This window comes from Colius striatus, chromosome 13, assembly GCF_028858725.1.
Source record: "Colius striatus isolate bColStr4 chromosome 13, bColStr4.1.hap1, whole genome shotgun sequence".
Taxonomy (NCBI): domain Eukaryota; kingdom Metazoa; phylum Chordata; class Aves; order Coliiformes; family Coliidae; genus Colius; species Colius striatus.
In genome coordinates, this window is record NC_084771.1 from 1,138,919 (window position 1) to 1,145,791 (window position 6,873).

Genomic DNA, 6,873 nt, shown 5'->3' on the forward strand with positions numbered 1-6,873 from the left:
GAAATAGCAGTGATGCAGCTGCCATCGTGCTGGGGTGTGAGGAACAGAGCCCAAGGTGTTTATTCACCACTTTGCACATTCTGTTGTTGTTCCTTGGTAGGAACAAAGCCCTGGCTCAAGGGCTGAGATAAGGCGCTGCTGCTGCTGCTGAGTTTGCTGGGAGCCTCCTCCACGGCTCCAGGCTTGCAGGTGCATTCGAGGTCAAGGAGAGGAGGGATTCCTGACATCAGAAACATTCGGCTTCGCTCTTCTCTGTGGCAGGGAGGGCCCAGCAAAGCTCTTGGCTGACTTAAGCAGGCTGCTTTCTACTCCAGGGAACTGGCCTTTGCACCCTGCAGGAGGGTTGGGATGTGCTGGGCACTTGCCGAATCCACTTGAGAGGACTCTGTAAACAAGCTTTTATGTAACCCTGCTTTGATTGCTTCCAAGGAAAAGCCACAGGTATCCAAAAGCCTGTGTTTGCCTGCTGGCTATGGACAGGCTGCCAGGGGCTGGTTACCCTGGTGCAACAGGACAGCACCGGATCCTCTGCATGGGACCCCTGGCACCACAGCAGTGAACAGGCTGTTCCTGACTGCTACAGAAGGAGCCTGCAAGCTGTCCCACGTCCCTTGGACAGGCCCAGGACTCCTCTCATGCTGGTAGCTCCTCCAGGGCATCCCATGCCCTGTTCTCCATGCCAGCCGGGACACAGCCCTCCGAGCCCACACTCGGCCGTACCAGCTGTATCACAACTACCCCCATCCCCTGCACCGCTGGGAAAGGGCTCCTGGGGCCACAGGCAGCTGTCCCTGCGGTGACAGAGCACCCAGCTGCTCTGGGATGGGTCCCCACATCCCCAAGGGGCTCAGCAGGGTGCTCAGGAGCAGCGTGGGAGCGGGTGGGAGCAGTGGGCGAGCAGCCTGCGGGCGGGATGGGAACTCAGTGGCCGGGGCTGGCTCCCTGCAAGCGGATGTTATTTCTAACTCCCAGCTCCTCTCTCAGTTGTGCCGGGCAGTGACAAGTTCTGCTGTTTGCTGAGCGATAAAAAGTGCCTTTTTATCCCCTCCTCCACTACTTCTGGGCTATTTTTAGTGTGTTCTCAGTGGGTCTTTGCTGCAGACACTTTCAAAAGGCTGGAGCAGGTGGCTTGCTCTGCGTGGCCAGAGGAAGAGGAGAGATGCGCAGGGCAGGCGGTGGTGGGAAGGAGAAAGGCATCCTGGATCAGACAGGGGAGGCACATGCAGCTGAGCTGTGCTGCATGCAAGAGCCAGCTCCTCCTCTCACAATTCCCAGGGTGTGAAAGAAACAGCCTTCCCCCAGGGCAGCCGTGATGCCCACATCCACCATGCCAGAAACAGCCTTCATCTCCCCAAAGCCCAACCAAGGGACACTCTCCATGTGGTACCAGCAGGGCTGGAGGTCCTGCTGCAGCCCAGGGCATGGTGGGGATGGGGAGGCACATCTGCTCGAGGGAAGCTGGTGAGATAGCAGCTGGGGAGATGTACAGAGCTGATAATGCCCAGAGAGAGTCAAACATAGTTGTGACAGCAGAGGAACCACTGGATGGGGCCAGCAGAGCTTGGGATAAGGAACCAGCCCCACTGGGACACAAAGTGAGAGAGAAGAGTGTGAGGTGAGCCCACCAGCACTGTGGTGCACCAGAGAGAACACAGCCTGAGGCTGGGGTCCTCTGGTTGCAATCCCCCCCAGAAAAGGCCGTTTCATGCTTGGTGGGGCTGGGTCAGGATCCTCTGCCCTTGGGGCAGAAGGAGGTGGTGGTGCCGTGTGTGGCCCTGCAGCCCTCACTTCCCTGGAAAACTGCAGAACCCTGAGCTCCATCATAGCTCCCAGAAGCTCAGAAAGAGCCAGAAGCAGCTGCAGGACAAACATCCCCATCGGCACTCGGCCAGGTCGAATCTTCTAGGCTGTTACACAGCGCTGGAGCCTCCCCAGCGCCGCCCGGCGAGGGCACTGCAGCCTTCCCACGTCACGAGACCCAAACAGTCCCCAGCCAGGAGCTGCACCAGGGCTTGTTTTTCTGTTTTATCAGGATCTTGCTGAGCTGGGCTGGGAGCTGAGCTGGGAGCTGGGTCATGTTTGTGCAGCGGTTTGTAAACGCTGAGCGTTATGTAAGTGCTGGGCAGGCGGGGGGGGCTGCTCCAGAGGCTCGGCCGCCCGTGCTGCCTGCATGCATGAGCAGGGCACGCTGCCAGGGCTGCTCTGGGGACAGGGACACACACACACACATACACACACATACACACACACACCCCCTGCTCACCACACACTGAGGCTGCTCTGGCCGCTGCCAGGGACGCCTGCGCCTGCTCCAGTGACCCTGCTCCTGAAGGTCGCTGGCTGCAGGCAGAGCTTGCAGCACAGCTGCCCGGGGTTGTTATTGATTGTCCTTATCATGGCTCAGAGAGAACAACATGTCCCAAGAATCTGGGGGCAGAACAGAGCCTGCTGCCTCTTCTGATGCCTTTTGCCCAAGCTCTGTCTCTCCCCAGTGGGGAATGTGCAGGCACCAAGTGCGCTGCTGCCCGACCATGCCTGTGCCACAATGCCGGGAGATGGGGTCAAGAGGAGAAAGAGGCCTCTCTGCTGCTCTCAGCCATCTGCTGCCATGAGCAAACCACCCACTCCCCCCTTCTCTTGCTCCCATCTCCATCCAAAGACCAGGTTCCCCACACAACCCCTGGCCCCTGCATGTGCCTCTTCCCCAGGCACATGCCCAGCAGGACCCTCAGTGGGTGCATCCCATCGCCCCACTGCAGGCTCAGCAAGTCTCTGGCTCCCACTGTGTGTGCTGGCCCAGCACCCACCAGCTTGAGTCTGCAGGGAGTTGGGAAGGGCTGAGGGACCCCACCATGCCACCAGCATCAGAGGAAGCAGCTGTGCTGCAGAGCGCAGGGGAAGAGATGGCTGCAAAGTGGTGTGAGCAACCCTGGGCTGTGAGCAACCCTGGGCTGTGAGCAACCCTGGGCTGTGAGCAGGGCCACTGGCAGGATTCTGTCACTACAGCAGCTGTTTGTCTGTGCAGACAAACCCCACTGAGGTGTTTTTATCCATCCTGTGGGTGAGACACCAAGCAAGTGACAGGCAAGTGCCCTGCCCAGGCAGTTGTGGGTGATGGCACTTGAGCACAAAGGAGCCCTGGGGAAACCTGTGAACTGGTTTCACCTGGTGGGTGAATCTGGCCTTGGAGGATTGCCAGCTTTCTTTGCACAGAAGCAAAGGAAATCTTCCTTCCTGCTCCAGCACCTCCTCTCTGAGGCCACAGTGAAGATGCTGTCCCAGCTCTGCCAACACTGCCATGGGTAATGCAGCCCCAGGAGGCTTCTTGTTTGCACAGGTAGCAGATGACCTGAGCCAAGACAGGGAGAAAGGGAGCCCAAAGGGCTCCTCCTGCCCCACCAGACACCCTTGATGGAAGCCAGGTCTGCCTCCATGCCTGCCTTTGCCAGCAGGGACTTGCTACACTGTCCCACCTCCACTGCACATGGGCCACAGGACACCCTGCGGGCACAACACGGGAGAGAAGGTGGTGCCCAAAGCTTGACTTGCTTCCCCCATAACACCAGCTGGATAAATATAGCAACTACTCTACATTAAAGCCATGCTCTGGCTGTGTCCTGAGGCCAGCACAGCCACAACACACAGCAAGTACAGTTATATATAAATGACACCTCATCGTTGTTCCCCAGCCGGGCACATTGTGCCCTGAGCCCCTGTTGCTCCACCCAGGGACCTCAACACGGGGACACAGGGAGAACAGCTCCCCTGGCTGGTGGGGTGACAGGTCCCTGTCAGGCAGGGGCTTTGCCAGAGGACTCAGCATGGTGGGATCACAGGGCAGAGCTGGGGTGAGGTGTAGCTCCAGGACATGAGCTGGCCAAATTAGCTTGGGCTTGAGCTTGCTCATTCCCACACATCAGGCAGCACCTATTGGCACACACCCTCTTCACACTACAAAGCTGCTGCTCTTTGAGACGTTTCCCATATGTCAGAAGACACAGGATGGCAGAGCTGGCCCAAGCAGCCTGGAGGACAGCAGCAAGGGTCACCCAGTGCTCCCCAGGACATGTGCAAACAGGACCAGCACCGCTAAAAGGCAAGTCCCTGGGACAGGGACCAGGCCAGTGCAGGGCTCGTGCTTGGAGAAGGAAAGCTAATGGGTAGTTCATCACCAGGACACAAGAACAGCCCCATGGTGAGGTGGGGGTGGTTGGGTCACCTTGGGGATGGTGACAGCCCAGCCCTGTAGTGTTGGTGCTGTGCCTAGGGCAGTCCTTTCACAGTGGGGCTTATAGGGCTAGAAAGGGGCAGCTGGGACACCAGCAAATAAGTCTTTGCCTCGGTGGGGACAGTCCCCCAGTGGGGTCAGACACACTTGACAGGAGTGGAAAATTCCTCTCACCCTGCTGGCAACTCCCTGTAGCCTGAGCACATCAGCTGTTGTCTGGCAGGACTTGGCATGCCCCGGAGTGTTTATCAACACAGTTTCGCAAGGGCCACAGCACAGCTTGGCAGGGACACACAAGCCTCTTGGGCAACCAGCTCTGCTGGAAGCCAATGGCTCTTGGGAAACAATCCTGCAGGGAGTCACAGCTGGGAACCTGGTGCAGGGCTGTCATCATCGGAGTGGCCACCAGCACCTGATAGCCAACAGCATCTTCTCATCCATGCTGGCCTCTTGAAGTCAAGGCACTGAGCTTTCAGCTTTGCTGTTGGCCTTATCTCAGCCCTGCAGGCACTTTCTCCCCATGCCTCACAGGGGACTGGCTAACACACAGGGGACTGGCTAACATAGAGGCTGACTAACACAGGGGTCTGCTCTCTCTTGCTAGGTACCCATCACACAACTACCAGATGAAAGACTGAGAGGTTAGAACAGATCCCATCAGCCTCCTGCAGCCTCCCTGCCTGCCCTTCCCTAGCTGGTTTGTTAGGCTGTGAAGTGCTGGACCCAGGGATGCTCCATGTCATGCAGTTCTCCCTGTGCAGCCTTAGCACATACCCAGACACAGGACAGTGCCAGTCTTCAAGGCACTGCTCAACTCTCAGGTCCACAGAGCAGATCCCAGCTCCAGTATGCATCCTCAAGCCACATCTGCACCCAGAGCTCACTGTGAGCCTCCAAACACCTCTCCTTGGCTTTGGTTTCACCTGGCAGGGTGGGAAATGACCACAGTCTGCTGGTCCCCCCATTGCCCAAGGCCTTCTGCTCCTTCCCCATAGGGGAAACAGCCTGTGGAGGGTTACCCCACTCCTTCCATAGGTTTTAGAGGTCTCAGCAGCAGCAACAGCATGAATATGCTGATGGCACATCTGTCTGAGGGCTGACGTGCCTGCAGACCAAGCACACTGCTTGAGAGATGGCACAGGCCAGCGGGGACAGCCCGTCCCCAGTTAACTTCAGATGTGCAGAACTGGCACAAACAGTTCCCCCGGGCAGGGAAGGAAGTGGGCACATCCTGGATGATGCTGGCTGGGCAGGGACACAGAGCTGCAAGCAGGCCAGCCCTCAAAGCCACTGTTACCCCTGCCCTTGCCCTGGCTGGCGCTGGAGATGACCCACCCCACCACATGGGCTTGTATATGGTCATGATACACAGATGGTCACCAGGAGCGTGTTGAGAACACTGTCAGGAACGATGTCGTGCACTGCTGGAGATGCTCTGGAGCCCAGGAAATGTCTCAGCTCTCCTGGAAAACTGGAGATACACCCCAAAGCCTCCTCAGTGGGAAAGAGGCAGCGGGTTCACCGGGTGGGTGTCAACCCCAGCAGGGTAAAGCAGCAAAGCGTGCCCCCCTCCCACCCCTCAAAGGGGCCAGCAGCTCCCTTCGGCAGCGCGGGGCTGCAGGACAGCAGCCAGAGCCCCTTGCAGTGGAGCTGGGGAGAGTGGCAGCTCCTGGAGCGGGAACACGCCGAGGGCAACACGCTCCCGCAGGTAGCACGGCACAGCCCCTCCCCGCGCGGCTGCGTGCGAGCCGCCAGGATGCTGCTCGGGCCGGAGACACCCGTCCCCAGCGTGTCTATGGCAGGGCTCTGTGAACGCGCTGTGCTGCGGCTGCGTGCGGCGGCAGCAGCTGCGGCCCCGCGGGGCAGCGCCCGCAACACACACGGCTGGTGCGGGAGCGACCTCCGGCGGCACGGCCGCGGCCTCGCAGCTCCGCACTGACACGGCCCCGCAGCTCCGCACTGACACAGCCCCGCACTGACACAGCCCCGCAATGACACGGCTCCGCAGCTCCGCACTGACACAGCCCCGCACTGACACAGCCCCGCAATGACACGGCTCCGCAGCTCCGCACTGACACAGTCCCGCACTGACACGGCCCCGCAGCTCCGCCCCGCAGCTCCGCCCCGCAGCTCCGCACCGCAGCTCCGCACTGACACGGCCCCACAGCTCCGCACTGACACAGCCCCGCACTGACACGGCCCCGCAGCTCCGCACTGACACAGCTCCGCACTGACACGGCCCCACAGCTCCGCACTGACACAGCTCCGCACTGACACGGCCCCACAGCTCCGCACTGACACAGCTCCGCACTGACACGGCCCCGCAGCTCCGCACTGACACAGCTCCGCAGCTCCGCCCCGCAGCTCCGAACTGACACAGCCCCGCAGCTCCGCCCCGCAGATCCGAACTGACACAGCCCCGCACTGACACGGCCCCGCAGCTCCGAACTGACACAGCCCCGCACTGACACGGCCCCGCAGCTCCGCCCCGCAGCTCTGAACTGACACAGCCACAGCCCCGCAGCTCCGCACTGACATGACCCCGTACTGCCGCGGCCCCGCAACACCGCACTGACACAGCCCCGCAGCTCCTCACCACCACAGCCCCACAGCTCTGCACTGACACAGCTCCTCACCACCACAGC

General features: G+C 60.3%; 1 long non-coding RNA gene across 1 annotated transcript; it reads right to left on the bottom strand.

Moving 5' to 3' along the window:
• Positions 1-5,601: 5,601 nt before the first annotated feature.
• On the bottom strand, positions 5,602-6,588 carry LOC133626569 (uncharacterized). Its single transcript, XR_009819636.1, has 2 exons — positions 6,305-6,588; positions 5,602-5,699 (listed from the first exon to the last, which is right to left on the bottom strand). It is a non-coding gene; the product is annotated as an uncharacterized LOC133626569 (long non-coding RNA).
• Between the last annotated feature and the right edge of the window lie 285 nt (positions 6,589-6,873).